The 18,632-nt window shown below is 36.8% G+C and overlaps 1 protein-coding gene across 1 annotated transcript in view; it reads left to right on the top strand.

Moving 5' to 3' along the window:
* Positions 1–18,632, top strand: part of TBC1D19 (TBC1 domain family member 19) — a 153,552-nt gene that overhangs the window by 13,394 nt on the left and 121,526 nt on the right. The gene's annotated exons all lie outside the window — the stretch shown is intronic.

Genomic DNA, 18,632 nt, shown 5'->3' with positions numbered 1-18,632 from the left:
TTTGGTTGGTTCTACTAGTTGTTCTACATAGGGATGCTGATCGACCACCAGCTCCTACATACAACTTGGAAACATAAAGCCTATTTTGTGAGGACTGAACAAGATAATATGCCAGGCACATAGTAAGTACTCAGTAAATAGAAGTCTGAGTTAAAAGTCCAAATGGAATATCACTCCTTTTTCTAAAACCCCTCAATGCTTTTCATTGCCCTTGGAAAAATGTACAGAGTCCTTGATTAGGCCTGCAAAGCTTGGTGGCACTGTTCTTCACACTCTACTCTTCAGCCATAGCTGTATAAGATTTATAGATCTTCCATAACCTACAGTTTAGTTTAGGTACTTCTTTTTTTGTGGTCCATAGTACCTGGAACTTTATTTTTTGTAGTATTTAAACATCTGCCTTCCCCGCTAAAGTCTGTTTCATGAAGGCAAGAAAAGACTGTGTCTCTTGCCCTGCTCTTTTTTACACCTAGCATAATGACTGGCCTGAGAAGGGTGCTCAACATGTCTTTATTAAATGGAAAAAATCCCAATTCTTCTTTTTTAATGTTCATTCTAACAGTATATATTGAGTACCTACTATGTGCCAGTTACTTTACTAAATGATAAAATAATACAAAAAGCATCTTTACCTTAAGGAATTCAAAGTCTGCTGTGGCACTCTGCTTTTCTTTAAACATGTTTTTCCTTTAAATATTTCTTTTTATTCTAATTTGGGATCTAATAAGTCAATAGCTGTTTCTCAATTTTGTAAGAAAGTCTGAAGTTTCAGAAAATAAGCAGTAATGACAAAACTGTTTTTGAAGATTTTTGTATTTCACAATTGCAAATAAGAGATTCATGACCTATATAAATTATAACTTCATTTGGAGATTACTGCCCTGAAGACATATTCTTGTTCCTTTCTGTTTTGGACTCCACTTCTATTAATTCAATGTGATTCTTTATTTTGATTATTCAACAAATATTTATTGAGTGTTTACTATGTGTCAGGCACAATTCTAGGCCCAGGGGATAAAACAATGAATAAGATAAAGTTCTGCCCGAATGGCAAGATGATAGTATTACAAATAAATACAGGTCCATAATCCCTTATCCAAAACCTGGGGGAAGATATGTTTTGGAATTCACATTTTTCAAATTTTAGAAAGGTAATTCATGCATATTTGTATGTTATTTAATATGCTTACCATTGTCTTACAGCACCTTGTAATTATACACATTAATATTAATGTAGCAAAATGTATGAATTTTTACACTAAGTGTGATAAATAAGGACTATAAATAGTCTCATGTCTATTCAGGTCAGATCAGATTTTGCTACCAAATGAGTTCAAGTCAGGACAGATTTTTGCCACTAATTCAGTTATGAAAAAACTTTGGTTTTCAAAGCTTTTCAGGTTTTGGAATTTCCTGTAAAGGATTATGTATCTATGTAACATCAGGCAGTTAATTGCCTTGAGGTAATAAAAAGTAGAGCAAGGAGGAAAGATAAAGGAGGGTAAGGAGATGGTTACATGGGAAACTCAAAAACATGTATTTGGCTGATTCTTAAGATAAAATAAGAGATCTATAACATTATAGATTCATACTTTAAAAGAATATAATTATAAATCCTTTAAAAGTAATGTAGTCTTGGGCTTGAAAAAATAAGTGATAACGATTTTGCGTTAGTTTATATCCAATAGCTCAGACATTTAATAGAAATCAGTTAACTCTTAAAAGGCAACTTTACAATCAGCCCTGATAATATACATTTAAACAACTGGCTGTTTATTTGTTACACGCCTTTAAAAATGTAATCAGGAGGGCATTTTCCTGCCACGAGCATTTTCTGTACTGCCTTCATTTTATCTGAGAATATTCAGAATGTGCTACAGCAGTGTTGGCCCAACTTAATTAGAAAAATAAAAATCACACCGAATACTTCAAAGACAAATATAAATGATTTTCAGATTTTTCCCTTGCCACTAGTGCTTCTCTTTTAGTATTAAACATTGGCTTTATTTTAATGTATCCTTTTATATATTGAAGTTTAATTATTTAAGATCTTGGTATAATAACATGGAATTTTGTGTTTCTAGAAAAAGCTTATGGTTTTTGATTTCTGAGTTTTCCTAAATTATGAAGTCAACCTACATCTTAAAATTGAATTTGTTCACTCATCCTCTAGACATTAGAGTGATAGCCTAATTCCAAATTTGATCTCTAGCACCAGATCAACATTGTTATTTTGTATCATGCATTATTTGTGTTTAAAATGGATGTTGTGTAAAACCTCAAATGTTATTTCCATTCCATTAAGTGCTTAATAAGTCTTGTTGCTCAGATTGTTATTATAAATAATAGAATTGTGAAAGGAAGGAATCTGAAAGAAGATAAGCTTTGGAGAGAGAAGGAATAATATAACTGATAGGATGTTGTCATGAGTCTAGAACCCCATAGCATCTTAATGCTGGTGTCCCTTACTAAAAAACTTATGAAATTGTATCTCAAATATCGTTTGTTATACATCATTATTAGAAATATGTACCATATAGAGAGAGTTTAGAGATCGTACAAATGAGAGAAGAAACTGACATTTATTTATTATTTTAGGGAAATGAAAATTAAATAGATTTAATTAAATAGATTTTAATTAGATACATTTTCTGTAAGGCATGGATGGATAGAACATATATAAAGTCCTGTGCCATGATTAGAGCTTATTATCTTCTGTCTTTTTTTTCTCTCTAGGGTGGGATTGGTATATACTAGGGGAAGTTCCATATTGAACTACTGCATTTATTATATAAATTAACAATTCAGTGACTCTGATTGTGTTTGATGTGAGCCAGGGAGTGGTATCATCCTTACCAATATCTACCTTGGCTACTGTCATGTCCTTTCATCTTGGAAAGTAAGACAGTGGAGAAATGAATCATGGTATACAGGATTTCAAAATAAGGAACCTCTTGTCTCCATAGAATTTAGGTACTTGAGGGATTAGATAACTATTAAAATGTGAATCTGTTTTGTGTAAGTTAGTACATCTCTTCATGTTTTATTTCAGTACTGAGTTGCTTAGAGGTCATGTAGGGTTCTTGAATTAGGTAAGGCCAAGTTGAAATGAGAAGGAAAAGTACAATATATTATGAAAGGAGGCTAAGAAGTAAAGATGTAGAGTAAGGGGCATAAGACAGTCAGTGCTGGCAAGGAAGGGGGTCAGCTTGGGGACATCAGCAAAAGAAAGCCAGTGAAGGATCCATCCTCAGGTGAGAGAAACCAGAGCAGAGTTTGAATTATACAATACAGATTCAGTATTAAGGCATGGTCAGCTTGCACAGAGCCAAAATTTCCAATTTGAAACTAAAACTCATTCTTGGCTACAATGCACGTCCACTGGAACTACGGGCCTTACAGAAACAAATCTGGTTTACAGTTTTAGAAAGAACCAAAAGTATTAGGAAGAAAAGGGGGTACCAAATTCAACATATTTTAATTGAGCCTCTTTTCTGTGGTGGTGATGGGCTCTTGAGAAAAAGCCGACGAAGTACAAAACAGTTACGTTAATGACAAGAATGTTTGCGTTTGATGTGGGAAAGGGCACTATTTCCTTTTTTTTTTTTTTCCTTCTCCCTTAGCTTTTTGTTTACCTCACTAAATACGTTTTGAGTTCCACAAGAGTGAGGAAGGACTATGTGTTGGTTTTCTTTTTATACTGAGGAACTGGCATGTAGGACGTGTTCAGTTAATTATTGAAATAAGAATGCAAATGAAGAGGCATATACTAGGGTATAACTATACTAAAAGGAGACCCCTGGGATTGGAGAAGGCTTGGATGGCACTCAAGGTGGGAAGATGGGAGTGAATTCCCAATGTAGGAACAGTGAGAAGGCTAAGCAGAAGGTTTCTGTTGTAGGGTACTTCTAGAGAGATGAGATTATATAAACTGGGTGGGACAAGATTTTTAGAGGCTTGTAAATGCTAGAATGGGTTTGTCTTTATTTTATAGGCAGTGAAGTGGTCATTGAGGTATTTTGAGGAGGGTGAAGACATAAAGGTGGCTTTTTGGGACACTAGTCAGGCACTGGTGAGCAGGATAGATAGGAATCCAGAGAGTGTTCCCCCTTCATCCAACACTTTATTTCTTCCTACGTTCTATTGGAACTTTGACTACTCTACAAACTGTTGGTGCACAAGAACATTCCTATGCCTCTGCTCAGTCTGTCCTCTCAACCTCTATGCCTTTGCTCCCCTTTTCCAGTTTCTTCAATTAGAGTTAATTGTTCCTTTCTCTGTGGATGATACCTCTGTTGTAACATATTTTCTTATAGCTATCTTCCTTTCTGGACTAAAAATTCCAAATACAAGGACAATGTCTTATTCATCGTGTTCCCCATGGTTTTGTTTTATGCACTTTTATTTGTAACCTTTTTTTCCTCCTGTTTGGTTTTGTTGTTGTTGTTTTTTGCTGTGCCACGCAGCTTGCGGGATCTTAGTTCCCCAACAAGGAGTTGAACCTGGGCCACAGCAGTGAAAGCGCCAAGTCCTAACCCCTGGACCACCAGGGAATTCCCGTTCCATGGGGTTTTGCAGGTGTAGGCCTAAGGAATCTTTAGTGTAATGCATTCATTGAAAACATGTTTATGAAGTACTTACTATGTGATAAGTATTGTTTTGGTATAGAGATGAAAGACAAGTCCTCTAGAAACCTATAGTCCAGTGCAGTGGTTCTCAAAGTATGGTCTGTGGACCTGTGGTGGTCCCTAAGACCCTTTCAGGTCAAAACTATATTGTAAAATACAAAGGCCTTTTTTAAAAAAATTCACTGTGCTGACATTTGCACTGATGGTACAAAAGCAATGGTGATGGGTTTAAATCGGGGAACTAGTACCAAACTGTACTAGTAGTCATTGTATTCTTCACTGATATACATTCACAGTTAAAAAAAAAAAGTTTAATTTCAGTGTACTTGATCAAACAGTAAACAATTATTTTATTAAATTTCATTTCTTGAATATACATTTTTTAAATATCCTGTTTGAGGAAATGGAAATTATGCATAAGGCACTACTGCTATATATTGAAATAAGATGATTATCTAGAGGAAAACCACTCTAGTGATTAACTAATTAACTAAGGTACAAGCTGAACTGCTTTTTTTTTTTTTTTTTTAATGAAACATCTTTACTTGTAAGAGTAAACTGTTGACAAACTGTTATTCAGACTTGGATATTTGGAAGATATTTTCTTTAAAAATGAGCAAAGTGAGCCTGTCACTTCAAGGAAAACTGTTATGTGTTGCCAGTGATAAAATCCAAGCTTTAAATAAAAACCAGATTCTGGAAAACTTGTATTATCACTGTGACTTTGATGGCTACTTAATACTTAAAGACTTTTCTGATGATATTGATGGTGATATTAACAAATGTTACTTTTTGATATTGTTTAATGAAATGTGTCCACTGCATCACTTAGTTAATATATTTGAAATGATCAGTACATAATGTTACAAAATCATGTGTAGGTAGAAGATTGATTCAAAGTGCAAGGCAGATTGCCACATGTTTTTCTAATAAAGTCTGAAAAGTTTATTGATGTTCAGATTCCACATTGCAACTAATCTTTAGGAAACTACTACTTGTCAAATTTAGTGTACTATCAAAGGAGAATATCCACAGTATCTGAAAAGGATATTAAAATATCCTTCCCTTTTCCAGTTGCATATCTGTGTGACACTGACTTTCATATACATCAATCAAGACAACATAGTGCCATAGATGAAGTATCACAGCAGATTGAAGACTCCAGTTGTCTTTTACTATCCAAACATCAAAGACATTTGCAAAAATGTAAAACAGTGCCTCTTTCTCACTAATTTTTGTTTCTGAAAATACAGTCCTTTTAAATAAAAATATTTAGGTTAATATACAATGGATTTACATTGTTATTTTAAGATGAATTGACAAATTTTTTTTTTTTTTTTTTTGGCTGTGCGGGCCCTTTGTTGCAATGCGCGGGCTTCTCTAGTTGCAGTGCATGGGCTTAGTTGGGGTATGTGGGATCTTAGTTCCCTGACCAGGGATTGAACCCAGACCCCCTACATTGATAGTGCAGAGTCTTAACTACTGGACCACCAGGGAAGTCCCAAAAAATATTTTTATTGTGGTAAAACAAACATAAAATTTAGATTTTAACCATTTTTAACTGTACAGTTCAGTGACATTAAGTACATTCACATTACTGTGCAACCATTATCACCATCCATCTCCAGAACTTTTTCATCATCCCAAGCTGAAACTCTGTACCTGTTAAACACTAACTTCCCATCCCTTCCTCCTCACAGTCCCTGGCTATTACCATTTTACTTTCTGTCTCTATGAATTTGACTATTCTAGGTAGCTCATATAAGTGGAATCATACAGTATTTGTCTTTTTCTGACTGGCTTACTTTGCTTAGCATAATGTCCTCAAGGTTTATCCATGTTGTAGATGTGTCAGAATTATCTTCCTTTTTTAAGGCTGAAGAGTATTCCATTATATGTACTACATTTTCTTTATCTATTCATTTATCTGTGGACACTTGGGTTGTTTAACTATTATGAATAATGCTGCTTTGAGCATGAGTGTACAAATATCTGTTCAAGTCCCTGCTTTCAGTTCTTTTGAGTATATATGTAGATTTGGAATTGTTGGACCATATGGAAATTCAATTTTTAATTTTTTGAGGAACTTCCATACTAATAAACAAGTAGGTTTCATTTTTCTGTATTAGTTTCTAATACTGTAAATATCAGTAGATCCAATCTACATAAACAAAAGTAATCTTGGATCCTCAGTAATTTTTATTTTTAGCAACTTTATTGGAGTATAATTGCTTTACATTGTTGTGTTAGTTGCTGCTGTATAACAAAGTGAATCAGCTATACGTATATATGTATCCCCATATCACCTCCCTCTGGCACCTCCCTCTCACCCTCCCTATCCCACCCCCTCTAGGTGGTCACAAAGCACCGAGCTGATCTCCCTGTGCTATGAGCTGCTTCCCACTAGCTATCTGTTTTACATTTGTCAGTGTATATATGTCAATGCCACTCTCTCACTTCGTCTCAGCTTACCCTTCATCCTCCCTGTCTCCTCAAGTCCATTCTCTACATCTGCAACTTTATTCCTGTCCTGCCCCTAGGTTCTTCAGAACCACTTTTTTTTTTTTAAGTTTATATATATATGTGTTAGCATACGGTATTTGTTTTTCTCTTTCTGACTTACTTCACTCTGTATGACAGACTCTAGGTCCATCCACCTCACTACAAATAACTCAATTTCGTTTCTTTTTATGGCTGAGTAATATTCCATTGTATATATGTGCCACATCTTCTTTATCCATTCATCTGTCAACAGACACTTAGGTTGTTTCCATCTCTGGGCTATTGTAAATAGTGCTGCAATGAACATTGTGGTACATGACTCTTTTTGAATTATGGTTTTCTTAGGGTATATGCCCAGTAGTGGGATTGCTGGGTCATATGATAGTTCTATTTTTAGATTTTTAAGGAACCTCCATACTGTTCACTTTACATTCCCACCAACAGTGCAAGAGGGTTCCCTTTTCTCCACACCCGCTCCAGCATGTATTGTTTGTAGATTTTTTGATGATGGCCATTCTGACCTGTGTGAGGTGATACCTCATTGTAGTTTTGATTTGCATTTCTCTAATGATTAGTGATGTTGAGCATCCTTTCATGTGTTTGTTGCAAATCTGTATATCTTCTTTGGAGAAATGTCTGTTTAGGTCTTCTGCCCATTTTTGGATTGGATTGTTTGTTTTTTTGATATTGAGCTGCATGAGCTGCTTGTATATTTTGGAGATTAATCCTTTGTCATTTGCTTCATTTGCAAATATTTTCTCCCATTCTGAGGGTTGTCTTTTCATCTTGTTTATGGTTTCCTTTGCTGTGCCAAAGCTTTTAAGTTTCATTAGGTCCCATTTGTTTGTTTTTATTTCCGTTTCTCTAGGAGGTGGGTCAAAAAGGATCTTGCTGTGATTTGCCATACAGTATTCTGGCTATGTTTTCCTCTAAGAGTTTTATAGTGTCTGGCCTTACATTTAGGTCTTTAATCCATTTTGAGTTTATTTTTGTATATGGTGTTAGGGAGTGTTCTAATTTCATTCTTTTATGTGTAGCTGTCCAGTTTTCCCAGCACCACTTATTGAATAGGCTGTCTTTTCTCCATTGTATGTTCTTGCCTCCTTTATCAAAGATAAGGTGACCATATGTGCATGGGTTTATCTCTAGGATTTCTATCTTGTTCCATTGATCTTTATTTCCATTTTTGTGCAAGTACCATGCTGTCTTGATTACTATAGCTTTGTAGTATAGTCCAATGTCAGGGAGCCTGATTCCTCCAGCTCTGTTTTTCTTTCTCAAGATTCCTTAGGCTATTAGGGGTCTTTGTATTTCCATACAAATTGTGAAATTTTTTGCTCTAGTTCTGTGAAAAATGCCACTGGTAGTTTGACAGGGATTGCATTGAATTTGTGGATTGCTTTAGGTAGTATAATCATTTTCAAATGTTAATTCTTCCAATCCAAGAACATGGTATATCTCTCCAAATGTTTGTATCATCTTTAATTTCTTTCATCAGTGTGTTATAGTTTTCTTCATCCAGGTCTTTTGTCTCTTTAGATAGGTTTATTCCTAGGTATTTTATTCTTTTTGTTGCAGTGGTAACTGGGAGTGTTTCCTTAATTTCTCTTTCGGATTTTTCATTATTAATGTACAGGAATGCAAGAGATTTCTATGCGTTAATTTTGTATCCTACTGCTTTACCAAATTCATTGATTAGCTCTGCTAGTTTTCTGGTAGCATCTTTAGGATTCTCTATGTATAGTATCGTGTCATCTGCAAACAGTGACAGTGTTACTTCTTCTCTTCTGATTTGGATTCCTTTTATTTCTTTTTCTTTTCTGATTGCTGTGGCTAAAACTTCCAAAACTATGTTGAATAAATGCAGTGAGAGTGGGCAACCTTGTCTTGTTCCTGATCTAAGTGGAAATGGTTTCAGTTTTTCACCATTGAGAATGATGTTGGCTGTGGGATTGTCATATATGGCCTTTATTATTTTGAGGTAAGTTCCTTCTATGCCTACTTTCTGGAGAGTTTTTATCATAAATGGTGCTGAATTTTTTCGAAAGCTTTTTCTGCATCTATTGAGATGATCATATGGGTTTTATCCTTCAGTTTGTTAACATGGTGTATCACATTGACTGATTTGAGTAAATTGAAGAATCCTTGCATTCGTGGGAAAAACTGCACTTCATCATGGTGTGTGATACTTTTAATGTGCTGCAGGATTCTTTTGCTAGTATTTCGTTGAGGATTTTTACATCTATGTCCATTAGTGACATTGGCCTGTAGTTTTCTTTTTTTGTAACACCTTTGTCTGATTTTGGTATCAGAGTGATGGTGGTCTCATAGAATAAGTTTGGGAATGTTCCTCCTTCTGCTATATTCTGGAAGAGTGTGAGAGGGATAGGTGTTAGCTCTTCTCTAAATGTTTGATAGAATTCACCAGTGAATCCATCTGATCCTGGGCTTTTGTTCGTTGGAAGATTTTAAATCACAGTTTCACTTCCAGTGCTTGTGATTGGTCTGTTTATATTTTCTATTTCTTGCTGGTTCAGTCTCAGACGGTTGTGCTTTTCTAAGAATTTGTCCATTTCTTCCAGGTTGTCCATTTTATTGACATATATTTGCTTGTAGTAATCTCTCATGATCCTTTTTATTTCTGCAGTGTCAGTTGTTACTTCTCATTTATCATTTCTAATTTTGTTGATTTGAGTCTTCTCCCTTTTTTTCTTAATGAGTCTGGCTAATGGTTTATCAATTTTGTTTATCTTCTCAAAGAACCAGCTTTTAGTTTTTTGATCTTTGCTATTGTTTTCTTCATTTCATTTTCATTGATTCCTGATCAATCTTTATGATTTCTTTCCTTCTGCTAACTTTGGGGTTTTTTTGTTCTTCTTTCTCTTATTGCTTTAGGTGTAGGATTAGGTTGTTTATTTGAGATGTTTCTTGTTTCTTGAGATAGGATTGTATTGCTATAAACTTCCCTCTTAGAACAGTTTTTGCTGCATCCCATGGGTTTTGGGTCGTCGTGTTTTCATTGTCATTTGTTTCTAGGTATGTTTTGATTTCCTCTTTGATTTCTTCAGTGATCTCTTGATTATTTAGTAGCTTATTGTTCAGCCTCCATGTGTTTGTATTTTTTACAGTGTTTTCCCTGTAATTGATATCTAGTCTCATAGTGTTGTGGTCGGAAAAGATACTTGATATGATTTCAGTTTTCTTAAATTTACCAAGGCTTGATTTGTGACCGAAGATATGATCTATCCTGGGGAATCTTCCATGAGCACTTGAGAAGAATGTGTATTCTGTTGTTTTTGGATGGAATGTCCTATAAATAACAATTAAGTGCATCCTGTTTAATGTGTCATGTAAAGCTTGTGTTTCCTTATTTATTTTCATTTTGGATGATCTGGTCATCAGAGAAAGTGAAGTGTTAAACTCCCCTACTATTATTGTGTTACTGTCAATTCCCTCTTTTATGGCTGTTTGCATTTGCCTTATGTATTGAAGTGCTCCTTTGTTGATTGCCTAAATATTTACAATTGTTACGTCTTCTTCTTGGATTGATCCCTTGATCATTATGTAGTGTCCTTCTTGGTCTCTTGTCATATTCTTTATTTTAAAGTCTATTTTGTCTGATATGAGAATTGCTACTCCAGCTTTCTTTTGATTTCCTTTTGTGTGAAATACCTTTTTCCATCCCCTCACTTTCAGTCTGTATGTGTCCCTAGGTCTGAAGTGGGTCTCTTGTAGACAGCATATATATGGGTCTTGCTTTTGTATCCATTCAGCCAGTCTGTGTCTTTTGGTTGGAGCATTTAATCCATTTACATTTAAAGTAATTATTAATATGTATGTTCCTGTTACCGATTTCTTAATTGTTTTCGGTTTGTTATTGTAGGTGTTTTCCTTCTCTTGTGTTTCCTGCCTAGAGAAGTTCCTTTAGCATTTATTGTAAAGCTGGTTTGGTGGTGCTGAATTATTTTAGCTTTTGCTTGTCTGTAAAGGTTTTAATTCTCTGTCAAATCTGAATGAGATCCTTGCTGGGTAGAGTAATCTTGGTTGTAGTTTTTCCCCTTTCATCACTTTAAATATGTCCTGCCACTCCCATTTGGCTTGCTGAGTTTCTGCCGAAAGAGAAACTGTTAACCTTATGGGGATTCCCTTGTATGCTATTTGTTGCTTTTCCCTTGCTGATTTTAATATTTTTTCTTTGTATTTAAGTTTGATAGATTGATTAATATGTGTCTTGGCGTGTTTCTCCTTGGGTTTATCATGTATGGGACTCTCTCTGCTTCCTGGACTTGACTATTTCCTTTCCCATATTAGGGAAGTTTTTAGCTATAATCTCTTCAAATATTTTCTCAGTCTTTTTCTTTTCTTCTTCTGGGAGCCCTATAGTTCGAATGTTGGTGCATTTAATGTTGTTCCAGAGGTCCCTGAGACTGTCTTCAATTCTTTTCTTTCTTTTTTCTTTATTGTGCTCTGCGGTAGTTATTTCCACTATTTTATCTTCCAGGTCACTTATCCGTTCTTCTGTGTCAGTTATTCTGCTATTGATTTCTTCTAGAGAATTTTTAATTTCATTTATTGTGTTGTTCATCATTGTTTGTTTGCTCTTTAGTTCTTCTAGGTCCTTGTTAAATGTTTCTTGTATTTTCTCCATTCTATTTCCCAGATTTTGGATCATCTTTACTATCATTACTCTGAATTCTTTTTCAGGTAGACTGCCTATTTCCTCTTCATTTGTTTGATCTGGTGGGTTTTTACCTTGCTCCTTCATCTGCTGTGTATTTCTCTGTCTTCTCATTTTGCTTAACTTACTGTGTTTGGGGGTCTCCTTTTTGAAGACTGCAGGTTCATAGTTCCTGTTGTTTTGTGTCTGCCCCCATTGAGTAAGTTTGCTTCAGTGGGTTGTGTAGGCTTCCTGGTGGAGGGGACTGGTGCTTGTGTTCTGGTGGATGAGGCTGGATCTTGTCTTTCTGGTGGGAAGGAATGCATCTGGTGATGTGTTTTGAGGTATCTGTGAACTTAGTATGATTTTAGGCAGCCTCTCTGCTTGTGGGCTGGTTTGTTCCTGTCTTGCTAGTTGTTTAGCATGTGGGGTCCAGCACTGGAGCTTGGTGGCCGCTGAGTGGAGCTGGGTCTTAGCGTTGAGACAGAGATCTCTGGAAGAGCTCTTGTCGATTGATATTATGTGGGGCCGGGAGGTCTCTGGTGGTCCAGTGTCCTGAACTTTTCTCTCCCACCTCAGAGGCTCAGGCCTGGCACCCGGCCTGAGCACCAAGCCACACGGCCAGGTACGTGGGGAGTTTCTTGCCTTTTGGGAAGTCTGAGGTCTTCTGCCAGCGTTAGGTGTTCTCTAGGGGTTCTTCCCCATGTAGATGTATTTTTGATATATTTGTGGGGAGGAAGGTAATCTCCACGTCTTACTCCTCTGCCATCTTGAAGGTCCTCCCAGATCCTCAGTAATTTTTAAGAGTGAGGGTCCTGAGACTTAAAAGTTTGAGAATCAGTGGTTTAGTGGAATGAGTGAAGTAGAGTGGTAGGTTAGGAAGTTACTACAATAGAGGAAAAGTTGGACTGGACTTTGCTCAGACAAGGATGGCCAGGGTGGTAAGGAGAATCTGTCATATGAAGAGATCTTGGAGAACCTAGAAATGTATGTGACCTTGAGAAGCTTTCAGGGAAGACACAGTAGTTAAATTCGAATATTTGAAGATCTCTCACAGAAAAGTGATTCAGCATATTTTCTGTGATCTTGGGGTGGGGGGGGCCACACATGGTGGTGGCAGATGCTAAGGGGAATCAATTTTAGTTCATAATAAAGGATTTTCTAACAGAATCGTTCAAAGATGCAATTGACTAAAGGTGGGGAAAGCTAGCTTAGAGTTTCTAAGTGAGAGTTTCTAAGCTAGAAAATCCCTTGGAGAAGAGAGTCAGTCATTATATGGTTAGTCGACCTAGAAGAACTCTGTAGTCCCTTCTAACCCTGAAATTCTGTGGTTCTTCAGGCACAGAAAGATGAAGCCCAGGATTGGCACAGTGGCATCATGAGAGGTGGAGAGGATGGGACATCTTTAGAGAGAATCAGAGGGTTTTTGGAACCCTTTTTGTAAACCTTCCTCTGCCTTGGTTTGTGCTTCATGAGTATTTAGCCTCAGTTTATCTCCTGGCTTTTTTGACCCCACCACGACTTCAGCCACTTTGCTTCTCCAGTTTCCTTTACTCACCAAGTTTAGAAATTTAAGATTGCCAGTGAGCAATGCTTTGGATTAAGCCTGTTCTGGTGGAAGTAGAACGAAACTGGATATGCGCCACCAGGGAAGCCCCCCAAGTGGTTTTAGAACTATGCTCTGTTATATCCAAGGATTCTGAAAACATTCTATTCACTTAAAAATACTTAATTTAATCATTATATTAAGAAACAACACTCTTTCAAATGCATTGTTATATCATATACTCCATAATCCACTATTGTGATTTCACATTAACTTGTTTCTGCATAGATCTTAGAGGAAGAAAAACCAAAACCCTGTTTATTTCATCTCTTCATATGTTTATTTGGGCACTTAGAAATGTGTCATTGGTGAGGAAGGATGTAAATCTGCACTGGTCTTTCCAAATATTTGGGCTTGCACATGTCCACTCATGGTACGTTGTACAAGTGAGGTAGTACTGCAGGGGGTATACAGTGACAGGCATGGGCCAGGCCGAGTGAAGGTGCATCTGCTCAACACGAGCCCCCATCCAGGTGCACTGCTGAGATATGGGACAACATCTGATGTGAGAACACGTCACATGGTAGTAATACTATGCGATGCATAGTTTCAGCAGTTCTAGGTATCAGAAGCCCTTTTCTGATGTTTGTATTTGTGATAAATACTTTTAGTGATTTGTCTTCAAAATAAAAAATTCCAGCTGCATACTTCTCTTTTGATTTCCTGCAGCAGTTTGTTTGGGAGTGTGCTGAGATTGCCAGGAGGGCTGTTAACAATGTAAACACCTATCTCTGTGAATCAGGATCTTTTTTTTTATTGAGCAAATAAAACAAAATACAAAAATAAATTAGGTATTGAGACCATAGCAGAATAAAGCTGTGCCTTTTTAATGTTAATCATACCTTAGTCAATGAGAAAAGACTCATTGTTTTCATTGTCTAGTAATATCACTTTCAACGTGTTTTATATAATTGGGTTCTGATAGGGTTCAGATTTCATTTGAAAGAAACGATTATGCTGCTAAAACATGTTTGAGAATTGCTGTGCCTTATCACGTTGTCCTCCTGTCACTGTCCTGCTTCTGAGTCTCAAATTTCTCAAGATTCTTACAATTAGCTTAGATGATTAATGAATTTTGATTTGCCTTTGATATCAAAAAGTATATCTAGGAGGACTTCCCTGGTGGCGCAGTGGTTAAGAATCCGCCTGCCAATGCAGGGGACACGGGTTTGAGCCCTGGTCTGGGAAGATCCCACATGCTGCGGAGCAACTAAGCCCGTGCGCCACAACTACTGAGCCTGTGCTCTAGAGCCCGTGCGCCACAACTACTGAGCCCGCCTGCTGCAGCTACTGAAGCCCGTGCGCCTTCAGCCTGTGCTCTGCAACAAGAGAAGCCACTGCTATGAGAAGCCCGCGCACTGCAACGAAGAGTAGCCCCTGCTTGCCACAACTAGAGAAAGCCCGCGCGCAGCAATGAAGACCCAACGCAGCCAATAAATAAATAAATAAATTTATATTAAAAAAATGTATATCTAGGATATCTAGCAACTTGAAGTATTGAAAATGCTTAGGAGGAATAATCATTTTTTTCTCTTGATATTCTTTAAATTTTGCTACCTCTGGGTCATTTCCAAATACAGACTTAGTAAAAAGAAAACCTATTTCCTTTTGCCTTGATACTCTTGAATAATAAGAAGGGTTTTGCAGCTTTTAAAATCCTAGGAATTACAGACTGGAAACCAGTCTCTTCAGTTAAACATAAGTTTTATAAAGTTCCTTGTTTATTTGAGGGGAAATTAGTTGAAAAGGATAGAACATGGTTTGGTCAATATAATTTTGTCAAGCAACATTTAATGACAAGTAACACTTGGGATGCAGAAATGAAGACATGGTCTTGCCTTTGAATTTAAGAGTTAAAAAGAGAAATAGGTGAGCTGAAAATTACAGTGTAATTGGGTAAGTTCTCTCACAGAGGAATAGCATGTACTATCTTTGCAGGTAGCAGGTGAGGTAGTTGGGAAAGGAGGTGATATTTGAAGGATGTCTGGAAGTGGAAGCTAGTAGGTATTTGCCAAGGTGTCGAGGGAGCTCTTATATCTGAGGAAACAATATGAACAAAAGCCTGGAACCCTAAAGTATTTGATATTTGGGGTATCAGTGATTATAGCTCTCTGTGGCTAGAGTGTAGGGCGTCAGGGAGGAGGTGTGAAAAAAGAGGATGTTGTTGGCTTGGTGGAGCAGCAGCTGATGAATTTGGAGAGATAAGTTGGTCTACATTGTGACGGTCCCAGTGTGTGCTGTTGAAAAGTTTAGATTTCTTATATATGCTGTGGAGATCCACAGCCGAGAAAGACTTACGTTTTAGGAAGAAAATGCTGGAATATGGATTGGAAAAGGGAGAAATTGGTTCATTTATTCAATAAACATTTATTCAGCATCTACTATGTGGAAGTAACTATTCTAGGCACTTAGGATACAAAGGAGAACAACAAAAAAAGATATCTGCCCAGGTCGAGCTTACCACTTCTAGTGTAGGGAGATACTATACCAATAAACATAGTAAATAAATCATACAGTATACTAAGAGGCATAAATGCTAAGAAAGAAGAGAAAGTAGAGTAAGGTGGTGTGAAAATGCCAGGTGGGGGGTAGTTGCAATTTAAATAAGGTGGCTGCACTACTATATATAAAATAGATAACTAATAAGGACATACCGTATAGCACAGGGAACTCTACTCAATACTCTCTAATGGCCTATGTGGGAAAATAATCTAAAAAAGAGTGGAGATATGTATATGTATAACTGATTCACTTTGTTGTACACCTGAAACTAACACAACATTGTAAATCAACTATACTCCAATTAAAAACAAGAAGAAAGTACACATACCAGATGGGAAGCTGGCCATGTTTCTTCCTCCTTGACCTATAAACAGAAAAATCAGGTTGCCTTAATAAAGTGGGACTTTATTTTATTTTTTTTGTGGTACGCAGGCCTCTCCCGGGGGATTTTATTTTATTTTATTTTTTTGCAGTACGCGGGCCTCTCACCGTTGTGGCCTCTCCCGTTGCGGAGCACAGGCTCCGGATGCACAGGCTCAGCGGCCATGGCTTACGGGCCCAGCCACTCCGCGGCATGCGGGATCTTCCCGGACCGGGGCACGAACCCGTGTCCCCTGCATCGGCAGGTGGACTCTCAACCACTGCGCCACCAGGGAAGCCCTAAAGTGGGACTTCAGAATGGAGAGAAGGAATAGATTGGGAGGATGTATTTTTCTTTTTCCTTTTTTTGCCCTGTTTGTTGTAAAGTAAGACACAAACAGAAGCTACACAAAACAAATCTATAATGTAATGAATTATTATAAGATGAACGACCTTAAACAACCACCCTGGTAAAAAAGTGAAATGTTGCCAGCCACACCAGAAACCTCTCCATTTGTCACAACCCAATCACAAGTCCCTCCCTCCCAGAGGACTTGATTTTTATGGTAATCACTTTCCTGCATTTCTTGATAGTTTCATTAACCAAATGTATATCCCTGGATGCTCTGAGTTTTGCCAACTAAAAAAAGATTATTTGATATACCTTTTAAGTCTTTTAAAATCTACAGGTTTTCTCTCCTTCCTTTTTTTTTCTCCCTTACAATTGATCAGCTGAAGAACTGGCCGTTTGACCTTTAGGATTTCTCACAACCTGGATTTTTCTGATTATACACTCATGGTGCAGCTTGTATGACGTAGAAGTTGACAGTTGGACCCAGAGTCTTTGATCAGGCTCAGGTGCCATCTCAGTGACCACGACTATTGGCACTGGAGTCTTCTTTCATTGAGAAGCACATAATTGCTGGTTGTCATTTTGCAAAGTTAATAGCTGTTTCTGCTCAATGCCTAGAATTGATTAGGGATTGCAAAACGGTGATATTCTAATTATATCACATCTGTTTTAGTTATTAGCTGGAATATTTTTATAAAGAGACATTTCCCATTATCTATTATTTGGTTACCAAGTGGTACAGTTCCTGTAGGAAAGGCAGGCTAGATAAATGCCTTTTCATTTATTTATCAGTTTTCAAGGTAATAAGTTGGTTCCCTGTCATCCTCAATTTTTATTACTCTATCAAGTTTTTCTCCTCAGAAAGGGAGAAAGGGAGCCCTGGCTGGCCAGTTTCAAGAATTCATAGGTGCTAGGCTTTGCCAGTGTCTTCAGATCTCATCTGCTATATTGGATTAGACAAAACCCCTCCCATTGTCAGCTCCTGTTCTAAAATTAGCTCATCATATGTTCCAGTGAACACTTGCTGGCTATTTTGGGGTTCTCTTTTCATATCTATCAGATACTCCTCTGCTTTTTCCTGTGTAGATGCTAATACCGTACAGGTTATGTGGCTGTTGGTTTGTCCACAACTGCTTATATTTTAGGTTTGTGAGGAATATCTTATCACCAAGTTTTGTTGTAAATGTTTTCCATGGAATTTTGGTTTTGCTCTCTAGTTGCTTCGTCTGTTTTTATGTGGAGATCAGGAAGATTAAAAAAAAAATCGCACTGCCACCAATGCCATCTTCCCAGAAAGGGGTTGAATCGTAGAAGAATTAGAGTAGAATTGAGAATAATGAAAGTTTCTGAGTTGGAAGATTTGGTGAATGGTAATTTCATGGATGAGGATTAAAAATAGAAGAGGAGAAAGGTAGTAAGTGGAAGATAAGATCAGTTTTTGATTTCTTAGATTTAAAATGCTTATGAGATACCCTAATAGAAAAACCTTCTTAAAAAATATGCTTCTAGAATTTGATAGAGAGAGCTAGGTGATGAAAGGTGAACACTTCAAAGGTAACTGAAGCCATTATAAGTTGGAGAAATTAGTATTTTTGGTAAAAATTACAGTGTGAAAAACCAGTAGAATAGAAATCATGCAATTGAAGATGAAAGAGACACTAATAAGCATTTGTGAGTGAGTAGTTTTATGTATTTTCCATAAATATGTACAACAAATGCAGGTTTACAGAGCAGCGATCCAAAGATGACACTGTTCAAAGCTCCAGTTATATGGATGCAACAGAGTTTTTGGTTATTAGGTGAATGTAGGTGCTATATATGCTAAGTATAATATTAAGAGAATGAATTTATAAAATCTGAGTATTTTTCCTATTAGAAAAATAGATGTTAAATGTTCATAAAAATAAAATGCTTAGGTGAAGATGTTAACTATTCATAAGCTGCAAGATTTAATATTTTAAGTAGACTATAGTATATTATCACAGGTCCTCTATTTCAAGAATGGGTGAAAAAGTCTTCTCTCTT

This window comes from Lagenorhynchus albirostris, chromosome 4 (assembly GCF_949774975.1).
Source record: "Lagenorhynchus albirostris chromosome 4, mLagAlb1.1, whole genome shotgun sequence".
Lineage (NCBI taxonomy): Eukaryota > Metazoa > Chordata > Mammalia > Artiodactyla > Delphinidae > Lagenorhynchus > Lagenorhynchus albirostris.
This window is presented reverse-complemented; position numbering and strand designations above follow the sequence as displayed.